Raw genomic sequence first — 23179 nt, 5'->3', positions numbered from 1 at the left:
AACAGGCTGTGCGGTCCTCCCGAGCACGAGGCTGGCGGCCCGGCCTGATCTTTGAGGCCGTTTCCAACAGTCCCGGTGCGTCCGCAGCTCCTGTGGTCAGATGCCCCGCTCTGAAGCCCTGGGAGGCAGAAGGAGCTCTCACTGTGACACCAGAGGTTATGGCGGGTTCAAGCCTGTGTGCCAGGCATAGGTGGCTGGTGCTGGCTACATGGAGCGCAGTTCTGTGGAGGATTCGGAAGCGAGATCTGGGCTCAGAGGCAGAGTGCCACGATCGATTAGTGATGTCTGCCTGAGCCGGCGTGAAGACACAGAGACCCTCCCTTGTGAGAATTACACTTCCAGAAATGAGTGTTGGGGCACACAGCACTCAACAGCTGACAATCCAGGCTGCTGAGCTCTGGTGTGCCCCCAGGCACGGCCCCGAGCTCCCTGAATTAGTGGAGTTCAGTGGGGTTAAGGGACTTGCCCGGGTCACTTGTGGGTGAGTGGAGCACAGGACCCAATGCCAGCTCCTTGGAGTCCAGATGCCACTTTAAGATCCTGCTGACCTTGTGAGCCCACAGGACTCGTGGTGCAATCATTAGGTACTCACCGTGCTAGGACCACGGGGGTCAGAGGTGGTGATGCGATATATCCCGAGAATTACAGTACTCTGAGAGTAACGAAGACCTAAAAATAGTGACTCACACAAGGTTCAAGATCTGAGAAGACAGGCAGACCATGAGAGCTCCACCTCAGGGTGTCAGGGACCCGGGCAGAGAGGAGGAGGAAGGGGAGGAGGGCATGCTGCCACCTCCTTTTCAGAAGGCTTCCCAGAAGCAGCCCTCAACACAGCCCTGACATCCCCCTCGGCCCACCTGGGTGGAGTCTAGCTGGAGGGGAGGCCGGGTTCTATTAAGGAAGAAGGGGGTGAACAGGAGCTGGGGAGTAATCGGCCACATAAGAGGGATAAAACCCGCCCTCTGGCCTCGGGGAAATCAGAATCTCATTAGAAAGACACACACATGTGGAGATGATTAGTGGGCGAGGCCTCTGTAACAAGGCACCGATTGTGTGACAGATAGGAAGCAAGTGGTTAAGGAAGCGCAAAGCCCCAGGTGGCCACGGCCACTCCAGCCAGCGGGCACTGCGGAGGGAGACCTGAGCGGGATGGGCAGGTGGCGGGGCAGAGAGAGAAGCAGGGGGGAGGGCAGCTACGGAAAAGTATACCACCCCCCACCCCAGTGAACCCTGGGCCACCGCAGCCCCAGCTACAACTGACTGGGGTGGGGAGGAGTGCTGGGCCTTACGTGCACAGAACTGGGTTAATTATTAATCATAATCCTTGGCTCCTGACACTCATCTGTGGTCACACACGGCTCATTTTCAATTAGTTACTTCTCACAATGTAATAACCACCGGCAAAGCCAGCACCCAAAGCAAAGGCTTGGACTTTGACAATAACCTCTAACTAGATGGGGCCCCAACCCCACCCCTGCCTCCTCTCATCCAAGACACCATCTACCCGAATCACAGGGGCCCGATAAACGACATTCAAGCACTCGGGGTGGGGGGTCCCCTCAGCAGAGCCTGCGCCCTTTAGCAGTCCGGGAGCCCTCGGGGGATGTCCAACTGACAGCAGTTGGACATCCTTAGCGCTGCCTCGGAGGCGGGCCACTGGCTCACCAGCCATCAGCCCAGCTTGTGGCTAAGTGGCGCTACCCCTGTGGGAGTGCACTGACTACCAGGGGGCAGCTCCTGCATTGAGTGTCTGCCCCCTGGTGGTCAGTGTGCGTCATAGCGACCGGTCGTTCCGCCATTCAGTCGATTTGCATATTACCCTTTTAGTATATAGGATTATATAGGATGTTACACCAATAAATTCACTAAAAATGGTTTTTAAAAAAAGCACACTCCCTCACTCTCTGTTACGGTTTTACTGGATCGGTAAATATTCCTAAAAAGTACATTTATTTTAGTTGCTCTTAACTTTGTAAGGAAAGGAACAGTGCTGTGTGTAACCTTTGGGAGCCCCCGCTCTTTCTGCCTCAAATTTATGCTATTGCTAAACCCATCCACATCGCTGCACGTAGCTGTCGCTAACGTGTTTGGACAGCTGTATAATATTCCATTGTGTGGCCACGACTCGGCGTATTCATCCAGTCCCCGTTGATGGGCATCTGGGCTGTTTCCAGGCTTGGCGGCTGTGACCAGAAATGCCGTGAACATTCTTGCACAAAGTCTCCCGGGTCCGTGCAGGAGTGTCTCTCGGGTGTACGCCTAGGCCTGAAACTGGCTGGGCCGTAGCTCACGTGGATAGTGAACTTCAGGCGTTAAAGCCAGACTGTTTTCTAGCGACGGCACCAGTCTGCCTTCCCTCTGGATGCTGGAGTTCAGCCAGCGCTTGGATCCTTCCCAGCTCCCTTGTGTCAGTGCCCCCTTCACAGGGGGCAGACACCGACCAGCATCACAAACTCCTGTGGGGTCCTGACCTCCAGTCAACCCGACTCTGAAACCCGGTGCCCCTCCACCATGACCTCCCATTCAGGCCAACTCCTGCCGGAGGGAGAGGCTGAAGGGGCAAGGATGACATTGCAGGCAGAGGGTTACACCAAGGAGGACACCTCCACCGGGTCAAGTGCAGGGTCAAGAGCAGAAACACAGAGACCCAGGCCAGTCTGTACAGGACCCAGCCTTCGTCACCCAGGGCCAGGGAATGTGCCCACGGATGAGCCTTTGCGAGGTCTGACTGGTCTGGTATGGCCGGTGTTTTCTCGTTACTTACTGCCCCCGACTCATGTGCCACCTCATAGCAAGCCCATGTGAGTGAGACGCTCACAGTGCCACACGAGTGTGAGCTCACCCCCTTCTGCTCCATTCCAGCGCCTGCTCTCCTTCTGGGCTAAAGGGACAGGTGCCAGCGATGGCCTGCACAGCCAGGTCTGGTCTCTGCACCCGTGCTCGGGCCTCCCACTGGAGTGCCTCACTCACTCCCCATTTCCCGTGGGCGTGGGCCTGCTGGAAACCAACAGGAAAAAACCTGAGCTCTCTCTGCCCTTAAGAAGTTTCATTACTGGAGAATGGTCTACCCTGAGAACAGGGTAACGGCAAAGGGGTCGGGGGTTGCAGGTAAGTGCTATGGGATATCAGAACAGGGCGAGACGGCCGGGCACTGCACAGGCCCACTGTGAGACAGCACCTCCGTGCTATTGGGTGGGACCCTGAAGGGGCCCTCCTCCTGGGGCTCACCTCCCCGCTTCCGGTGGGATCTTGAGACCAGCAGAGTTGTCCCCCCACATCATTCATGTCCTCATGTTTTTGTCTTCATGTGTAGATGCTCAATAACCGTTTGTCCAATAAACTCAAAACTCCTATTACTATTGAAGCGTAAGTACTCAAAAACCTGCATGAAATGTTCCTGGTAGAATTCTGGGTACCTTGGGGTGGAGGAGTACACCAAAAGCTTTCAGGAACCGTCACATAAAGAAGCCCATCCGTGTTCAACAAGCGGAGGAAGCAAGGACGTAAGAGCCAGTGCTAGCGTGGGAGTCGGACATGCGTCTCTAGGCAGGTAAAGAATCTATGAAAGAGCACCAAAAACGTACACAAGCCGGGAACGTTTCCAGGAGAACCCTATACATTTTTCAAACGATGTTATAGTGAAAAGTTTCAAATGAAAAAAACAAAAGGAGAGAGAACAGTACAATAAACCCCTTATACCCACCGCTCCAATTCAACGAGCAAGATGTGCTTCATCCCTCTCTTTCCCTTTGTTATAAAACAAAAAGAATTTTAAAGCAAACTCCAACATGATGTCATTTCACCCTCCATCAGGATCCCCTCTAGAGAACACTGGCATTTTCTTACATAACCACAATGACATGCTTTAAGCATTTTTCCCCTATGTGCTCCTTAAAGTGAAGCATACTATGCTTTGGGAGGGAGGCCGGCCTGGCAGTGGGAGAGCAGGGGAGCAGGAGGGAAGGGAGGAGGGGGGTGGAGTGCGGATATAGAATCCTTATTGGTGAACCCTGCAGACAGACACACGGGGGGGGGGGGGGGGGGGGGGGGGGGTAGCTTCTGATTTGCAAGCCCCGTGCAGGTTTCCATTTTCTCCTCTGTGACTCTGACCACTGGCCAAAGAGAATGAGACACTGGGGGCTGAGGACATGTCAAGGTGGAATAACAGGGTTGGTGGAGAAATCAAGCAACTCTTGTAAGTGCCAGACACCCTGTCCAGTGCAAAAAATGAGCTAAAAATTAGGACAGGAAGCAGGGTGTGCCCCGACCCACCCTTTGTTTAACCTGCTGAGAGCAACTGCTCCCACCTCGGAAAATGTCGCGCCTGCATCACACAATGGCTGCACCCTGTGGGGAGCCCGAGTTCCCCACCCCCCACCTGCCCTAAGAAGGGTGCTGTGAGCCACCAGAGCCATCACATATTGCCGGCTGTCCTCCCTCCTCGCAGCTCCGCCTACACTGACCACAGTCTGAGGCCGGATTCCTGCTGCAGGACGCCAGGGCTCTGGCTTCCGTGCTCCACTGCGCCCCTCTGCCCCTGGCATGCTGCCAAGCCCCAGGGCCTTTCTGCCAGACCCAGGAGAAGCTGCCTGCAGAAGCCCCCGCTTCCCATCATCAGCTCACAGTTGGAAATGGGGTGAAAGGGGCATCCCTGCGCTCTGCCTCTGCCGGGCGCCCCAGTCAGTCAGTTTAGCAGGAAGGCTCATCTCCCAGGCAGCTGCCTAAAGCCCAGGCCTGCCGGGCCCCAGTGGGGGGTCGGCCAGGAACTTCGGGGGCTGCGTGGGCTCCAGGCAAGACCGGCTTTCTTTGATCAAGCCCTCCTCCCCAGCCCCACTGCCAAGGAAAGGCTGGCCCTCCCTCATTCTCCTTGCTTGCTCAAGTGTTAAGGAGCCAGGAGAAGGGGGTGGGGAGGAGAAGGGTCACGCTGCTTCCTCCAAGGGCCAGTAACTTATTAAGCCCCACATCCTTATTCGAGGAGGAGACCTGGAGGTATGGAGGTGTCCGTTTACTTTGCAAAACCAGTTCTTGCTGCTTAAGGACAGTGTGGGGCTTGGTAAATGGTGGCGGGAAACCGGACACCCCTGGGAACAGCGCCATTCCATTCTCCGGGACGTGAAGCGCTGGGAAAAGACACCAGCACCCCTGCAGGTCATAAACCATGTTACTGTGGGCGGCGTGCGGGGACAGAGAGCCGAAGTCACCAATGGACGGGATGTACCACCGACATTCGATCGCCCCGAACCACACGAGGCCCATTTTTCTCACAGTGAGACAGAAACAATTCATCTGTGCGTGTAAACTTCCAGCAACAGGGGATGCTGTAAATCCTGCAGATAAGCAGCACCCTCTGCTTCTGCTCTGAAGGCCAACTGTGCACCCCGGGACTCATAAGGCCTCCTGGAGTGCCACACCCGGGGACCCAGGGCACTGGTGCAGTCTGGGCAGACGCTCTGCGGACCCACATCTGGGCACCCAGGGCACTGATGCAGCCTGAGCAGACATTCTGAGCTTCTGAGGACAGCACACCTGGGACGCCTGTGCACTCGGACATTCAGTAAGATTGAGGTAAGGGACTTGATGCATCAAAACCAAGCAATGCGGATCATCCCCTTTTCAGGGGAAAGACCCTCCCTTTGACTACTGTGCTATGAACAATGTACCAGCACAGGGAAGAAAGGGCAGCCCCCCAACCCCCTCCAACCTGCATCCACCGCTCTCTTCTGCACTCCCGGTGGCTCCGAGGGCCAGCCAGAGAATTAGGCTGGTCAGCGTGGCGCTAACCAGGCACATGCTGGACTCTGGGCCCTGCAGTCCTTACTTCCCTGGTCACACAGCCCCAAGCCCTGCCCCTCAAGTCCACAGCATGGGGTTGCTCTTAGGTCACCATCCACCCAACATCACAGGACAATATGGTCTCCAAAGACAAACTGTTTCTTTTTCTTTCAAAGCAACGTCTCCACATGAAGCAATGCGATGCGATCACGTAGATTCCCAAGAGCTCTTTCTACTAATCCACATGGGAGGCCAGCATCACAAACCCTCCCTTCAGACCCAGGGACAGGTCCACGGGAACACAGCACCCTGGGCTGATTTTGCTTTGAGGCTTAGGTTCCCGAGTCTGCAGGACCCCAACGTACAGAACGCCGGGTGCAAAGTGCAGTCAGTTGACGAGGAAGTTTATCTCTCGAACTCTGGACATTTCTAACAACCTCGGGGAAGAAAAGTCTACCAACACATGTCACCCAAGTCAGGTCCCAGAGTCCTTTGCATCTCTCCCCCACACCCAGAATTCTCTAGTCCCACCTCAACCAGGAACCTGAACACCAGAAAGGCCCCGGTAGCTGCACCTCCCACCACCCCCACCCCTGTGGGCCCACAGCCCACACGTCCTCCAGCTCTGACAGTCAGTGGTACCCAGGCATGCAGCACAAAGGTGGGCGCCTCCCGCGGCCTCGCTGAGGCACCGCTGGGCAGGAGCCAGCAAGGGGCAGGTCTCTTGCATGCCCAGCCATCTGAGGTGGGGATTCCACCCCACGTGTCACACAGGAAACCTGTGATTGCAGATGGGCTTCCGGTCACCAGGCGTGGTGGCTTTGAAGCCAGAAGCTGTGCCCTTCCTGGGTAGTTGGGGTGTACCAAACGGGGGTCTGGGTATTCCGAAGTGCTAAAGGCCTGTTTTTCTACTGGACTGGGCAAAGGGCTGACTGCCCATGGCACATCTCCACCCACTTCCTTGTCTATCTAGAGAATTACCCACATGCATTTTTGTATCAGAGGCCACAGCACATAAGAAAACACCACACCAGGAGCAGAAAGGCCTGGGTTCCCATTTGAGATCTGACAACCCACCAGCTGTATGTGACCCTGAGCAAGCCATTCACATCCCAGGGCCTCGTTTTCTCATCTGTAAAAGGGGATAATAATAACAGAACCATCTACCTAACACGTTTTATACATCTTTTTTTTTTTAAATCCTCGCTTGATATTTTTCCATTAGTTTTTTTCTTTTTTAAAAATACATTTTTATTGATTTCAGAGAGGCAGGGAGCGGGGGAGAGAGAGAGAGAAACATCAATGATGAGAGAGAATCATTGATCGCCTGCCTCCTGCAAGCCCCACACTGGGGATCGAGCCCGCAACCTGGGCATGTGCCCTTGACCGGAATCGAGCCTGGGACCCTTCAGTCTGCAGGCCGACGCTCTATCCATTGAGCAAAACCGGCTAGGGCTCCATTCATTTTTAGAGAGAGTGAAAGGGGAGAGGGAAGGACAGAGAGAAATATCAATGTGAGAGAAGCATATCGATCGGTTGCCTCCCACACGAACCCCGACTAGGGCCCGGGCTGGGGAGGAGCCTTGCAACCGAGGTAACGAGGTAACGTGCCCTCGACTGGAATTGAACCTGGGACCCTATGGTCCGCAGGCCGACGCTCTATCCACTGAGCCAAACCGGTCAGGGCTTATACATCTTTTGATGACTGAGTGTTCTCTCTCCCTCTCCTATGACAAACCTACAGTTAGCACAGTAAATGCAGCCAGCAGACTCGTGTCAGAGCTTGTGTATATCTGCACGTGAGCACATACATGTGTCTGCGAGCTCTCTTTCTATCTCCCCCAAAGTTCCAAATCCAGACGAAAACCCAGGCACCCTTGTCCTGTCTTGTTAGGCTAGGACAGTGGTCGGCAAACTGCGGCTTGCGAGCCACATGTGGCTCTTTGGCCCCTTGAGTGTGGCTCTTCCACAAAATACCATGTGCGGGCGCGCATGCGCAGTGCGATTGAAACTTCGTGGCCCATGCACAGAAGTCGGTATTTTAGGGAAGAGCCACACTCAAGGGGCCAAAGAGCCACATGTGGCTCGCGAGCCGCAGTTTGCCGACCACTGGGCTAGGAAGAGGCACAGGAAGCAGTCTCAGGTGGTCTCCAGGTGACCTGTCCGCAACTCTGCAAACCAGCCAGAGCCGCCCCCGTGCACGGAGACCCCCGGTCCACGCCTGATGGGAAGCAAGGCAAGGAGGGGAGGAAGCGACCTCAGTGGACAGGAGCTGGGACCCCAAGCCCTGGACACACCTTCTTCCAACGGCCGAAGGGACAAAAGAAAACCACTCCACGGCCTGTCTTTGTGTTTTCCTATCTGTAAAAATGAGTTGCCGGCTGAACAGGATTAGTGGTTCTCAGCCTGGCTACCAGCCAGAATCATCTAATTAAAGCTTCTAAGAGAGCTTTTCAACAATATTGACACCCACGCCCACCGGACCACTTAAATCAGACTCTCGTTCTGCGGGGTGGGGTGCGCAGGGGAGAGAACCACCACCCTGGGCCACTCTCACACCAGCCACACGCCATCAGGACTTGTTCTGAAGCAACCCTCACTGGCCCAAGGGGTGTGCCAACCTTCTGGCAAGTGGGAGAGGATGGGGTGGTATGGGAGTCCCAACCAACTTGTGATCAGATTTGTCATGTCACATGGGAGCTGGGGCCCAGTTCTGCTATAATTACCCACCGTGTGGCCACAGCCACCCCCCAGCCAGGCTCCCCATCCTTCCGCCCCAGTCCGCCATCCCTGTAAAAAGAGGGCACTGGGCCTCGGGGCTCGGGCCGCCTCAGCCCAGCTCTCCCAGGCCCTGGTGCTGACTCACACTGGCCTCCTGCACGCGGAGGTCCAGGCGGGTACCAGGCAGCGCCTGCCGTGGAAACGTCCCGGGCTAAGGCTTCTGTCATGCGCTGCCACAGCGACTAGAGATCCTGGCTGAGGGCCCCTGGCCTTCCCTGTGCGACACAAGCTACTGTTACCTCCAAGAGCAACCGTGACCGCGTCTGCTGCTTGGGGCTTAGCTCTGATGCTCACAGTCAGCTCTCAAACTCATCCGTAAACAAGAAACACACATGGCAAGCTGTCAGCCGCTAGTGAAACGCAGAAAATGACTAAAAAAGGGCCGATCCACTCCAGCACATGACGTTGGAACCAAATAAAGACAGAGCTCTGCTCTCACAGCGGCCGTACCTCAGAAGCCCCCGAGGGGAGAGATGTCGGCTCCTCCCCTTTGGGCTGGTGTAAAAGGGCTTCCTCGGGGTATTAATAGCCCTCAGCTGTCCCCACAAAAGCCACAGATTCCCTTCCCAGGAAAGGGCCACAGGCCCGGAGGACAATGAACTATGAGCCACTTTCATGTGCGGAGGTGGCAGGATGGTGTGGGGACATCTGCCTTCTCTCTCTTTCTGCAAAGATTTATTCTGATTACTATCACTTATGTGATAAAAATAGAAAGCAGGAGAGGAAGCCTCCAGGTTCCTGCCTCTGCTTAGTCAGAGCTCCTGGGGAGGGGGTGGGGGGTGGGGGCTCACTGCCAGAGGGAGAAGCCCTCTTCTCCAGCCATTGTTGGCCGGCCCAAGGCAGGACATTAGGCCTGGATGCCAGGCCAGCACCAGATCCAGGGAAACCAAGGTAGGCAGAAGGCACTCCTGTCCTCCCCGTGGATGGGGCCAAATAAGTCAGTTTAAGGGCTCAACTGCTAATGGCCAAGGAGAATGGGGTCTTTATGGGCCAGGTGGGGGTAGGTGAGGTGAGAAAGAAAAAAATGGCTCCATCCCCCCTCCCTTCCTAGAACAGGGGAGCTGTTGTGTCCTGACCCTGCTACCGCCTGCCTCCTCACCCTCCCCGGCTTCGTCAGGGGGAGTTGCCAACAGCTTTTCTAAATCGATGTGATTCCAAGTTCAAAGCTGAAGTCTCGGACCTAGGCCCAAAAGCCTTCAAGGGGAAAGGATGCTTCTGTGGCTGACAGTTTAATCCTGGTTTGATTTAAGCACGAACTTCTAAAAAGTCCTCAGATCCCAGGACTATCTATCCATCACTAACAGGAGTATCCTGGCTGTCAGGGCTTAAGATTAATTGCTTCGAGGTGGAAAAACCCTGTGCTGACTCCAAGGGAAAAGGTTTTTCCTTTAAACCAAACAGGAGAAGACAAAGGGGGGGGGGGGGGGGGAACGCTGACTGATCCTGCTCAACCAGCCATGAATGTCATTTAGCCACGTTTAAAGCTGGGGCGGGGGTTTCAGGCCCTTTTATGATTAATGTCATGTACATTTTCATTAGATGCCCTCTTCACTCTTCTAGAAAATATCTGAGTCCCATGTCTGGCACAGAGCCATACGTGACATAAAACCTTCTATCCTCTTAATTTATGCTTTTAGCATCTCCCTCTTATTACCATATTCAAGAGGGTGGGGACCCGTCTAACTCAGTGCAACACCTGAAACATGGCACTCGCTCTGTGCTAAATGCAGAAATAACACAAGCGGGCATCCCAGAAAAGTATCAGTGTTAATTAGAGTCCCTCCCCCCCCCACCTCCTGCTGAAAACGCTGGGGCTGTAATGCAGACACTCACTAGTCCCACCTCTCGTTGTGCCGACTGGCTGTCCCAAACCTGCACGGCCGGACCCTTGGAGAGAAAGCCCACAGCTACACCTGCCGCTTCCTCCTGAAGGTGCCACCAAACCACCTTCCAGGTCCCATATGCAAGAAGTCAACAGCCGGTCTCCTTCTATTACAGGATTCCCAGCGTCCGAGTTAGAAAACAAGCAAACAAAAAATCCACATCGACACAGAGGTTCGCAAAGTCCAGAGAATGGAGCGGAAACGTCCTGCTTCCTTGGCCCGAGTCACAGGTCACCCATCTGAACCGGAGAGTGGAGCCAACGAGGCCGCCAGGAAGAAAGGGCGTGGGGTTCAGCCCCCTTCCCGGTGACATTATGGGAGAATACACATGAACACAAAGCCACATAAAACACACGTTAACGTTTACCATCTTCACCGATTTTAAGAGTCAGGTTCAGTGATCTCCAGAGTTCTTTCCATCCCGGAAAACCAAGCTTTGGTTTTGATGGGTTAACAATAACTCCCCATCCCCCGCCCTCGGCCCCTGGCAACCACCACGCTGCATGGTTTCTAGGAATCTGGCCACTCCAGGGACCTCATGGACGCGGACTCATACAATATTTATCTTTCCGTGGCGGCTTATTAGAGTCAGCACGCTATCCTCCAGGGTCACCCGTGTTACCGCCTGTGCCAGATGTTCCTTCCTTTTTCAGGCTGAATAATACTCCGCTGCACGTGTGCACCACATTTTGTTAATCCTCTCGCCCACTGGCGGGCCCTTGTGTGCTCCCAGCTTTGTGAGTAATGCTGCTCTGACTACGGGTGCAGTTCCTCGCTCTTTTAAAGTCAAAGGTGACTTCTGAAATCAGGCCGCTATCTAAAAGACGCAAAGTTGGGATTTTCCTGAGCACACCATATCCCTCTTTCTTACTTATTTTTTTTTAGTTTTGGTCTACTCAGGAATTTAAAGTCAACTTACCCCTCACACTTTCTAAACTCTTTCCAACCCAATCTGAACATAGACATCATGGATTCTACCTCCCAACTCCATCTGGCCCCCCTCCCCGCGCCCCCGGGGTCCACCGAGACAGCTGCACCCCGTTGACCCCGCTCCTGCCAACTGGGCCATCGCCAGTGGCTCAAGCTCTCCCTTCCCGAGACTGTACCTATGAGACGTTCAAACAGACCCAGGAATTTAAATGGCCTATGAACTGTGCACTGGATCACCCACTCCTGCCATGTGCCACCCCCACCCCCCCATAAAACCCAGCCCAGGAAATTCGGGGGTGGGGGTGGTTAAGGACATGGAACTTGAGGTCCTGACTTGACCTCCCAGAGCAGTGGAGACCTCGGCCAGACCTAGAGGAGAATCCTTTCCAAGGGATAAAGAAAGGAGGAAGGCTTCGCTGGTCACACTGCCAATTACCTGCTGTTTAAAAAGGCTGTTTGAGTTTAAAAGGACAAGCTTGAAAGGCTGTCAAAGTGGCTTTGCCTTTAGAAATTGATGTATCCCACCCCTTTGAACCCCAGGGTCAATAAAATCCCAAAGCTTCAATACAGGGGATGCATTTAAGTAGGAACATTTTACTTGTTTATTTATTTATATTTTAGAGAAAGGAAAGGAGGGAGGGAGGGCAGGAGAGGGGGAGGGAGGAGAGAGGGGAGAAAGAGAGAGGAACATCAATGTGAGAAACATTGATCGGCTGCCCCCAGTCTACACATCCAAACTGGGGACAGAACCTGCAACCCAGGTATGTTCCCAGATCGGGAGAGAAGCGAACGCCCCATCTTTCAGTGTACAGATGCTCCAGCTAACCGAGCCACACTGGCCAGGGCTAAAGTAGGAACATTTCAGAGGGCAGCCCATCGCACTGCCCTGTCCTGGGGGTTCTCAGCCTGGTACTGGGCTGCCACACTCCCTGGGCAGGGGTGTTGGGGCAGTCGCACTGCTTTCAGACACAGTTCATGGGACCACAGCAAGGCTCGGGAATCCAAGCAAGTATTAGGGCAACCCTTCAACTGGCAATTACTGGGCTCCTAGTCCGGGAGGGGGCGGGGGGGCAGGGGTGGAGGCAAAGGCCACCCACCATAGTTCTGGCCAGAGGAAGCCTGCACACTGGTGCGGGGCGCAGAGAAAAGCAGGTGAGAGCTGAGAGATGTGATGACGACGATGATAAAGATAATGAGACTCAGGTTCCGAGCGTCTGCACGGGCAGGAGAAAGTGCCCAGGGAAGGCGCAGGAGTGCGGGAGGAGGGAGCACAGCCCCACCCTGGTGACAGCACAGTCCAGACACCCACCTCCTCAGCTCGCAGCGGGCACCATGTGAGCACTGAATCGCCACCACCAGGGAGTCCATCCAGTCCCGTTGTCATCCCCACGTGACAAAAGAACCGGCGTGGAGGGGTCAGGACGTTGTCCCAGGTCAGGGCGACTTGTGCAGAGGAAGTGAGGCGGCTCTGGGGAGGCCTGCTGTTTGCAGGATGGACAGGATGATGCTGTGCTAGGCATCATGGGGGTGAGGTGGGGTGAGGGAGGGGGTTAGAAGACCAATTAGCACCAAAAGTGCTTCAGAGTTCGATTCCTTAAGCAGCCCATTCCCACTGGAAGGAAAACAGACTATTTTGAGGGCTACAAGAACAGGAGGATGACTTGTTAAGTTGCTGAGCTTTGGATGGGAGGCATTTATTTTTAAAGTTTTAAAGTCATTAAGCCTAAAAGTCATTAGAAAGCTCCAGGGAGCCAAGCTGGCTAGACAAAGTTGAAAACAATCAATTTCGTTTCCACCCCCCAGGGACGGAGCCTCCTGTACCTGACATATGGCATCTCCATCAACAAAGCAAACACCACATGAAAAGCCTGCAGGTTGGTGTGAAAGCGGCAGGGGAGCCTCTGAGAGTGGGATTCAAAGGCTCCAGCCCGCTCCCCCACCCGGCATCTCGGCATCTCCGGCATCTCGGCATCTCCGTCCCTGTGCCCCCATGACCCCCGGAGCAGTCAGGTCCCGGGTACCTGACAGGTGTCAGACACTCAAGGGACACAGAGTGACTAAAGCAGGGCCCTGCCCTCCGATTACTCAACAGGCCAGGGGCTCGGAAAGGTCACTTCAGCCTGGAGAGAGGGGCCCGGCCTCGGACCGGAACAACAATGTGCTTTCTGAATGGAATGACTTAGTCTCTGAACTACTTACTCCTGTGAGTCATGGCTTCTACTGTCACTAACACACGCTGACGGCCGACACCTTTCACCGTTGGTGACACAGACGCAGGGCCTGCTGTTAATGAGCTGCATGCTGGCGGCAGATAAAACCCTGAGGTGTCCAGAGATACCGTGCCTCAGACACCCGGTCCGCTGTGAGCACACAGTAGGTACGCTGTGAGCACACAGTAGGTCCGCTGTGAGCACACAGTAAGCGTGAAGCAAAAGCTCGTCGTACAGAACTCCGTGAGGGTGGAGTCTAGCACGCAGGTGCGTGGGTACCGGACCAATCCCAACCTCGGAGGGCAACTCCTGGAAGGGCCTCCCATCATCTGCTCACCAACAGATGAAAGCAGCAGGACCCAGAGAGGGGGCCTGCCCACGTCCCCTGTGCCCAGCCGGGCAGGCACCATGGGCATGTACCTGCACCAGGCCCTGGCATCCCTCCCCACAGCCCTGGGGCAGGCACTGGTCACTGGAGATGGAGGTGCCCAAGGCCACGGTCTGAGCAGGAGCTCAAAGGAACCCTCTGCCTGTCCCTCCTGCCTCGTCAGCAGATGGGCTGGCGTGGCTTTTCTTACTCTGTCTGTGCTTGGATTTGTACTCCTGTCTCCCAAGCCTCCATTACACAGGGACGCGGCCCTCCCCCGGCAGAACACAGACTAAGCTGAGCAGCCCCCGCGGAGTGGGCCTGGGAGCGCGAGCGAGCCACGGTTCACTGACTCAAAAACCTGGCGTGGCTTCATCCGCGCCTCACAACAACCTACAAGGTAAAGCTGAATGATGCACTGCAGGTCGCCTTGCTAGTACCAGTGACACACAAGTTTCTGGACTCCTGAAAGAATTAGATGCCCCAGCTTAACCACGTGGTGGGTGGAGCTCGTCCTTATTTCTGCCCCCTCCCCCCAACCCCCACCCCGTGCCATCTCCTTCCCCGCTGGCTGCACCTTCCTGGCCACCCCACAGAGCACAGGGCAGGGGCTGAGCTCCGGCCCCCAGCTGAGAAAGCAAACCTGACCCGCTCCCTCAGGAGCCTGGGTGGCAGCTCACGGCCCCCCAGATATGCTGCGCCCCATCTCCTCCCACGGGGAGTGGCCCCCCCATTTGGAACACCATCCCTTCCTCTCTCTCTGCATAACCTGCTACAAACCCAATCGCAAACCAACGGGATCCCTGCAGCCTACAGCTGGCAGCCTCGCGGCCCTTCTGAAACCTCCACGCCCCCTCAAAATATCACCAACAAACCCAGGATCGGGAGACAGGGGGCAGCCTCTGCAACCGCCCCCCCCCACCCCAGTCTTGGCCGAACCCACCAACTGAAGACAAGCACCTTGTCCTCATCACTGTCTTTCCCCTCACCGCTAGAAAAACAGGACCAAGTCCCCGAACGCCACAGCAAAGCAGCAGAAAACTCTGCCTTTCCCAAAAGAACAGTTGAGTAACAAAAACTGTTATTAGTCCTGGATATGAGCCACGCGAGCCTCGCAGCCAGCTTCTCGGAGGCAGAGCCTGCCCGGGCAGGTTCTCCAGATCTCCTCTGACAAACCAGCTATAACATCAAACATGCTGGTCTTGGCAGGAACACCAAAACCCAAGGCAAAGGAGAGGCAATTTTTTTTTCTTTTTTAAAAACCTGAAGAATCCATGCCCCATCCATTTCCCTCCCTTTGGTCACAAACAGAAGTGGTACCTCTCACCACTTCCTACCTCCCTGGCGCTCAGGATACCGTAAGAGAAGCTGTGTTTGCAACTTCATTCACCCAGCGACGTGCTCGAGCCTCACACCTGGCCGCTCCGTCCTGAACACACGTGGGGGACAGGGCCTAACGGAGGCCAAGGAGCTCCCGCAAAGAGCGGCAGCTTCTCCGCAGTCACGGTTTCAGCTCACGTTCTGCCCGCGGAGCTCCTGCCTGATGATGGGCGGCCCGGCTTCCCAACCCCACTCAGCTTGGCTGCTCTCTTCTGTGAAGGGCTCGAAAACAGCCCGCTTTTTATTTTAAACAAAAGGCTGCAAATTAATAGAAAACTTGAGCAAAAAGTGAAAAGTAAATATACGCTGAGGGCACACGTATCAGAGACACGAGAAAGTCCAGATTTGTAGAAACGTGAAGATCTGAGTGGGTCTTTGGGGCCACCGTGTATTGGGCATTAGGGCTCAGTTTGTGCAGAACAGACCACAACACAGGGGCAGCCCACAGGGACCCTGGTGGCATCCTGGGCGCAAAAGGTAAGACTCTGGAGCTGCTCCCTCTCTGTGCAGGCAAAGGAGGGAGTGGCAGCTCGGGGACAGAATGGAAACCCCCAGCAATTCAGGGTTGGACTTCAGGCCAGGAGGAGGGATACACACACACACACACACACATCCTCCTTCCTCCCAGCCCCCTCTCCCCATCTCCTTGCTTTAAGCCTCCATGGCCTGGCGGAATGCCAGCTCTGCTAATTACCTCAGGCCCACCTTTCACCCCTCCCGGCCCCTGCCATTAGCCCTGATTCTCTGCTTCCGGCTGCTCTGGGGGGTGCGGGGTAAAGTCTGGGGCCAGCTGCTCCCTGGGTCCCACCCTGGGCCCAACCCCGGAAGTGCTGGTTTCAGAGGTGCCTGAAGCAATCCAGTCCTTCCTCTGGGGCTGGGCTGGCGTGAAATCGGGTTAGCAAGGGGGAGGCGAGCAGGAGCCCCCGCACAAGCGGCACTCCTAGGCTGGCGCGGCAGGCGAGGCATCTGGCTCAGGGTGCATGCCGCCTGCTGTCGGGCAGATCCTGCCAACCTCCCCAGAAGGCAGCAGGCCACCCCCCTGCATCAGGGACTGTGGAGAGCTTGAGTTTTAGAAAGAAGCTTCCCCAAGTGACTGAGGCCCCAAAAACGTGTCGCTTCTGGGGCCGTTTCCTTATCAACTCCTTCCTCACAGGAGGCTAGAGAGCTCCTGCAGAGCGCCAGGCGGTCTCTCTCAACCTGGTGCCTGGGGCACAGAGCTGAGTCCCAGCGTTCTCAGCTGCCGTTCACTAGGTCCTGACAGCTTTTCTTCTAAACACACAAAGGAGAGAACAGAAGGAAAGCAAGGGCCACCGGCGGGCTCACGTCTTGCAGAAACACCTGCCCCTGGGAAGGTTTGGGGCCAGGCAGTACGTGACCAGGCGTCCCCAGCCCCGTCTGCTCCGTCCCTGGCCAGCAGGTGAGGAGTAAATGCCTTCCTCCATTTAGTGTGGAAGACGCCGGCAGGCCTGAAAGCTGCCCCCGCCTGTGGCCTGTCCGGCTGACCCAGAGCCACTACACGCAGCCCCTGGGAGCCCTGCCCGCAGCTTTCGAGGGATCCGCAGTTCTCAACCTGTGGGTCGCCACCCCTTTGGGGGTCGAACGACCCTTTCACAGGGGTCACCTAAGACCATCGGAAAACACATCTATAATTACATGTTGTTTTTGTGATGAATCACTATGCTTTAATGATGTTCAATTTGTAACAATGAAATTGGGGGTCACCACAACATGAGGAACTGTATTAAAGGGTCGCGGCATTAGGAAGGTTGAGAACCACTGGAGTAGATGGATTCTCCCCACAGATGCTACGAGGTGGGGCACCGAGCACGCTGCTGTCCACGCCCCCACGTGGCCAATGCCCCACGTGAGTCTCGTGGAACTCAGCCCCTCTCCTCTGCCCGCGCCTTGGTCCAGGGCCCCACCACCTGCCCTGACCCCTCCTCCCTCCTCCCATAATCCACTCTAACTATGGGCACCGATGATTTCTTTCCTAAACTTCCCCTTGTAAAGGTTCTCCAAGGACTCCCGAGGTCTTCAGGGCGAAGTTCAACTTCGTTAGCAGGGCACTCACCCCCTGGAACGCTGCCACCTTTCCAGCCTCACCCGTAGGCGCTCCCCACAGCCACCCTGAAGTGACTTAGTCTTCAGGCTGTTTTATGTCCCCACAGTATGCAGGTGCTGTTCCTCTCCCAGGACACCCCATGCACCCCATTTTCTGCCAGTCTAGCTCCTTGACAATCCTTCAAGATTCGGGGCAAGGGCCACCCCCGAGAAAGCTCTCTGTGAGCTTCGCCCGTCCCTGGCTGGGGAGCTCCCTCCTATGTCCTGTGCACACGCAGGGGTTACAGCAGTTGGTTTACCAGGCCTCTCTCCCACTCACCAGATGTGAGCATCTCTGGGCAGGAGAACAAGAGACAGAAAGAAAAAGAACCCGGTGAGCCACGCCCACCGCTCCAGGCCACCAGCGCTTCCTGGTTTCATCACTCCAGGGTAGAAAGGATGCGAGGCCGAGGCCGGGAGGCGAGAGGAAGGAAAGAGGAAAGGAGGGGTCCACGCAGACCACTGCCCTCCTCCGGGTCACTTCCCCACACAGACGGGAAGGCTCTCTCTTGGATTTTAGACTGAAGGCAAACATTCCCAGGGAAGTGGGGACCTGGGTCGGGTCCCTAGCAGATGAAGGGCTCCCATGGCTGATATGGGGGACCGGGGTGGGGGGGTTGGGGGGTGCACGGGCGTCTCTCTGGTCCTGGACCACCCAGCTCACTGCCTTCTCTCACCAGGGCCCGCTCGCCTGTGGCGATTCCAGGGTGGCATCCAGCCACTCACTCTCCAACACAAGGATGGTTGCCGGGACATACAGTACAAATCACCCCAGGCCTTCTTCCCCATGGCAGGATCAGCCCTCAACAGGAACCCAGAACCCTGCATCCTCGCAGGTGCCATCACAACGCACGAAGGGCACGGACACACCGTCCAGCAGAGAAAAACCAAGGCCTATAACAGTGATGGCGAACCTATGACACGCGTGTCAGAGGTGACATGCGAACTCATTTTTTTGGTTGATTTTTCTTTGTTAAATGGCATTTAAATATATAAAATAAAGATCAAAAATATAAGTCTTTGTTTTACTATGGTTGCAAATATCAAAAAATTTCTATATGTGACATGGCACCAGAGTTAAGTTAGGGTTTTTCAAAATGCTGACACGCCGAGCTCAAAAGGTTCACCATCACTGGCCTATAAAAAAGGCAATCTGGGCAACCAGTAGCACACGTCCTCAAAGTATTCACACCCTCTGACCCAGGAATTTCATGCTAGGAATTTATCCTAAGGAAAGGAGAACAGTTGAAAAATTTATGTACCCAGTGTGTTCATGGCAGTCTTGGTTATAATTCTGAGACAGAAATAACAGCATCAAAGACAGTGGTACAGCCACATGATGAAATGTCACGAACACACTAAGATCCGTACCATGAAAGGATATTTAATGACACAGCAAAATGCTTACTACACAGTGAGAGGAAAGAAAGGTTACAGTTAATGATCTCCACACCTTGAAACACGCACATACGCATGGACAAGAAGTCAGAAAGCATAAATACCAATGAATGGATTTAACCGTCTTTATATTTCCCCATCTGCAATCAGAAAATATTTTTATGATCAAAATCTTACTTTGATCCCTCCTCCCCCTACTTTTTCTCTTGACTCCTTCCCTTCTATATTGGCTACTCTTCTTCAGAATACAGATATAGGCTATAAAACCAAGAATATCCACCTCACATTCCTCCTCTTTAAGCGTTAAAGTTAGAAGCAGAGCAAGTAATTCCTCCCCTGCAAATTAATACCATGTGTAATTCATAAAGCAAATGCTGGTGGTACCGGGAGATATGGCCAAAGTGGCGGACAAGCTCCTGACCACTGTCACAACCAACCTTCACTGCCACCGACCCTCCAGGCCACACGAACGAGGCCGGACTACGTGACTTTACCACGTCCCCACCAACAATGTACAAATGTACACTTCCTACTATTCTTACTTTTGAACAAAAGTCTTTCATTTTTGAAACCAAGCTTGCACATTTCTAAAGATATTTCTCATGTTTAGTAGCCAGCCCAGGCTTATCTAAGACGAGGGCCATGCAGAGCTGACAGGCCTCAAAAACAAGGCTGAGTAGGGAAAAGGTACCGGCAAGGTATGGAAGTTCTACCTAAAGATGTCACAGTAATGCTTGCACGTATGTATGCACGCACACCTACATATATGTGCACAGATATATGTATACACACACACACGGCAAGAGTATAAAAATGTGAACTGGATACCCAGCAAATGAATGATATGGGTTATCTCCAGGGAGGGAGGGAAGGATACCAGGTATAATGGGGACTTCTATCAGAAAATTATTTCTTAAAAAAAAAAACCAACAAAAAAAAACCGGTCTGAAACAAATATGAAAAATATTCACATATGTTCATATTCATTTGAATAACAGATACACAGGTGTTCATGATAAACACTGGTACTGTTTTATTTTTAATTCTTCAAAGCAATGAAGGAAAAAACAGATCACAGAAGACAAAGAACCCCAGACTACTTCTTCTGCTGTTTCTTCTGAGATAAAGAACACTATTTGGGGGGAGGGCAAAGGGGGAGAATGAGGGATATCTGTAATACTCTCAACAATAAAAATTTTTAAAAGCCCAACGAAAACAGTCACATCAGCTAATAGTAACAGCTAACATGCAATAAAAGCCTACTCAGTGCCCCGAAAAACGAACAATAGTTTGGGTCTGCTGTATCTTCTAACCACGGCGAGAGACCAGAAGCCAGAAGAGCCAAGTTAAAGGAACTCACAAAACCAAGCTTCCCTGAGGTGATCATAACTCTAAATCGTGGCCATCTCTGGTCACTGTGGGGCTGCAGAGTATCGGACTCCCAGGGCCCATCCTCTTCTTGATGGATGCGAACTCAGAGGCCCAGAGAAGGACCGCACCTGCCCCAGGGCTGAGGAGGTGCCATTTCTGCTGTTCGGGATGCAGAGGAGCCACTGGGAGGACTGAGCTCTCCCTGCCCTAGGGGAACTGGCGGAAGGCGCTCTTCCAGACATCACTAGGCACTCTCCGTAGCCCGGAGCTCCCATGTGAGGGCGCAGCAGCATCCTCTGCAGGGCTTAAGCCGGAGGCAGGGCCTCCACAGCAGGTCTTGAGAGGGGCTGGTTAGAGACGCAGATGTGTTTCTAACAAGTTCCCTACTGCTGGGCCGGGAACCCCCCTTTGAGAACCACTACTCCAGCCCACTGATTCCCAGCGTTACAGGAAGGACAGTAAGACTCAACAGCTGGGGAACTTCTGAAAATACAGGGTCCTGGCCCCAATCCCAGAGGAGTCCAAGCCCCAGGCCAGAAGCCCTCAGCCTGAGGTCCTGGCTGAGACACCCGCCGTCAGACTGCACCTGGCCGTGTGCCTCCCACCCACCTTCTGTCTTCTGAGAAAGGTCAAGGACAAGGTCTCCACAGGCTTTCAGGGGCAAAACATAAGCTTCTTGTGCAACAAGACCACGCTATTGGAGAGAGACGCCGGCCCTCCTAACTGCCCCGGCCCCACGGTGCCGCAGGGAAGGACGGGCAGGGTGAGAGCCGCTGCCTGGCAAACAAGGCCCAGGGCTGGATTCCGTGACCTTGACGCGTCTGACTGAAAAGCCAGGGGCAAGAGGGCATCCCACTCTACTTGGGGAGGACCGCTCACCCTCCCTGGTCAGAGTAAGGCATGTTTTGTCTCACTTCATCCACGCCCCTCACAACAGGGGGCGCTGGGCAACACTTCTTTGGAAAACTTGCTTGAATGTCGCTTGACAATAATGACCAATTATGCTTCTGCCACAATGTCAGGTGGGAGGGAAAAAAGACAGGATATGCGATTGTGTATAAGGCACGACCACGACGGCGAGAAACAAAAACTATTCATGGGAACACTGGGAGGAAACGCTCAAACTGCTCACGGGGATTGCCTTTCAGTGGTGGGACCCTGGGTGGGTCTTTTTTCTTGCTACCTGTTTGTTTTCCACGCTGTTTATAAAAACCACGTATTACTTATACGACCGGGACTTAACTTTACTTTATAATAAATCAGAAGAAAAAAACACACAGCTCAACCTTGCCCACGCCTACCGGTGTCAGCCCAGCGGCAAGCGCCCTGCGGCGGAGGCTTGGTCCACGTGAGCAGGACTGAGGCGGGGGACGCTCTGCGGCCTTTAGCGAGTGCTTCAGCAAACATTTACACTGGGCGCCGGGCTGAGGCTGCCACGCACCCCAGCCCTGCCCTCGGCGCAGAAGCCACAGTGCAGAAGCCACAGTGCAGACGCCGAGCTAGGAGGCAGGGTCCTTCCTTCTACCTCGATTCTCTCTGGGCCCTGAGGGTGGCCTGGCCGTCTTTTCCTTCCCGAAGTGGTTCCCGTGCTCTGGAGCTCTACACAGTCCCCCCAAGAGCGGCAAACTGCTGCAACTCGACAAGGTCCCCAGCAGTGCCAAGCCCCCTTGGCCAGCCCAGACCTGCCCAGCAGGGCTGCTGCCCACCATCAGCGTGCACCCTCCCCAGCCAGCGAGAGCAGAGGACGGCTTGTGCATGCCACACAGCCTGCACCGAGCCCGACTGCCCGGGCTGCTCACGGAGAGCCTCAGAAACCGCACCTCCACCTGAGGCCCTCATCGCTGCCACAAGGGAGGGGCAACAACCTCCCAGCAACACCTGAGGCAGGAGGCCTGCCCGTCAGGAGTTCCACGTTGACATCTCCCTGGTGTTGATTCATCTGAAACCAGGAGCAACAGGCCTTCGTCCCAGCAGCTGGGGCAAGTGCTGACTGTGACAAAGGACAGGACTGTCTTGTGCCTCCCGGACTCCCTCCATCTCAACACCTTTTCTCCTGTCTCCTTCCCATAATCCTCCAATCTTGGAAACTCAGTTGTGCACCATCTGTCCACTCAGGTGCCTCTTCCTCCAAGAAGCCTTCGCACATGCCCCCCATGCAGCCCGAGTTAGGGTGCTTGTCTATAGCACTGTTAGCCCCATCCGCTTCCCTGGCACCGGTACACAGCATCAAAAGCCCTTGCTTACCACGAATGGTCCCGCAGCCAGGAATCAAGCCCCTCCACACCCAGACCCAAGTTCCAGGGCAGCACCACCGCCTCTGCCCAGCTTCCCCTGCCTGTGGCTGTCATAAGGGCAGCACTAGCTGAAACCCACCAGCCTGTAGCTTGCCCGGGCCTCAGTGTGGCTCCCCTCAGACAAAGAAACGAAGCCACTTCGGCCCCACAGTCCCCGCTCTCCCAGGCCCCGCCCTGGCTCCCGGCCCCTCCTCAGCGCAGCTGGCATTTCTAACTGAAAGGATGGGGCTGGTTGTAAGCCTCCCAGAGGCTGCTCGGAGAGTCCCGGTGCTGTGCGGCCAACAGGCCATGGAATGAGCACAGACAGTGCTTGGCCCAGGATCTCAGTGAAACCTCGGCATGAATCTGGGGCTTGTTGATGAGCACTGAGTGGTTCTTAAACCATGTTCCCTGGGGTCCCAGGAACCCACAGGGATGCCCTGAAGGGAGAGGGGGCTGAGCAGAAGGCACCAGGGGCCCCCAACCCCCAAGTCAATCAGAGTCATTGGGTGTCACCTGAGATCTTAAAAAAACTCCTATGGGGGAAGGGGGAAGTTTCAGTGCTCAGAAAAAGTGTGAAAACCAGGGGCCTGCAGGGCAGTTTCAGTCCATATTGCATCAGCGCTGGCCATGTAAAGACCACAAATATCAAAGATTTCACCCCACCTTCCCACGGCTGGGGTGGGGATTTTAACAGCCCTTCCCCATCAGGTC

General features: G+C 54.8%; 1 protein-coding gene across 1 annotated transcript in view; it reads right to left on the bottom strand.

Moving 5' to 3' along the window:
* LOC139009491 (protein Daple-like) overlaps positions 1-23179 on the bottom strand; it is a 106835-nt gene that overhangs the window by 75564 nt on the left and 8092 nt on the right. The window lies entirely within an intron of this gene.

Source organism: Myotis yumanensis, unplaced genomic scaffold, assembly GCF_028538775.1.
Source record: "Myotis yumanensis isolate MYYU_CA2020_CCGP unplaced genomic scaffold, mMyoYum1.0.hap1 SCAF_1, whole genome shotgun sequence".
Taxonomy (NCBI): Eukaryota; Metazoa; Chordata; class Mammalia; order Chiroptera; family Vespertilionidae; genus Myotis; species Myotis yumanensis.
Note: the sequence above shows the minus strand (reverse complement) of the source record. Positions and strands in the feature narration are given on the sequence as shown.